General features: G+C 37.5%; 1 pseudogene; it reads left to right on the plus strand.

Moving 5' to 3' along the window:
- The first annotated feature begins 218 nt into the window (after positions 1-218).
- On the plus strand, positions 219-526 carry LOC115501523 (annotated as a pseudogene).
- The last annotated feature ends 292 nt before the right edge of the window (positions 527-818 follow it).

An 818-nucleotide genomic window follows, 5' to 3' on the forward strand; every position in this document is an offset into this window, starting at 1 on the left:
GCTTAGAGAAAATGGACAGTTAGAGTTTCCATGTGATTAGAGTGGAAGTGTAATTGGAATTCAGTATCTTGAGTCTGGAACCACTAATTGTTCTGCTGAGCATAATATTGGACAAAGTATTTTCCAAGTGTGATGAGCAAAACTAAATCCAAAAAAAAAAAAAAAATCAACTTTCCAGGAGATGGTTGGAGTCAGCCAGGCTCTGCTCCACTGTAACCATGTGGGATTAAAAAAAAAAAGGCATGATGAAAAATGCAGATATGTCAGAGGATGTGCAACAGGACTTGCCAGAGCAATACAGCACAGACGATCTTGCAACCTATGCGGAGATGGAGTTTGACAAGAAGTACATCCCATTCTGGCAGTGCACCATGAGGAGAACTGGAGAGAGTAAGTGATACACGAAACCAAACACTGTATCTGCTTCTACCTGGGACAAGTGGTCATTCACCTGTTCAAACCTAGTAAAATGCTTGGACTGTGTCATGTTTGTTGTGATCAATCTAAAATAAGGACTGCAGCCTAAATTCCAAATACCAGAGAATGAAATCATCATCCTTGCTAAGAAAACACTTTGACCTCTGGACTTTATTATGTTGCTTTGTAGAGGGCATTCTCTGTACTAGTTTGTTTTTTTTTCCCCCCTCTCTCTCTTTTTTTTTTCATACTAGTTTGTTATAGTTATAAAACAATTAGCAAAATAAGTAAACAAACAAAAAATCCACCCCCCCAAAAAAAAAAACAAAGAAACACTAATCTGAAAGATATATGCACGCCTGTGTTTATTGCATCATTATTTACAATAGCCAAGATATGGA

This window comes from Lynx canadensis, chromosome A2, assembly GCF_007474595.2.
Source record: "Lynx canadensis isolate LIC74 chromosome A2, mLynCan4.pri.v2, whole genome shotgun sequence".
Classification (NCBI taxonomy): domain Eukaryota; kingdom Metazoa; phylum Chordata; class Mammalia; order Carnivora; family Felidae; genus Lynx; species Lynx canadensis.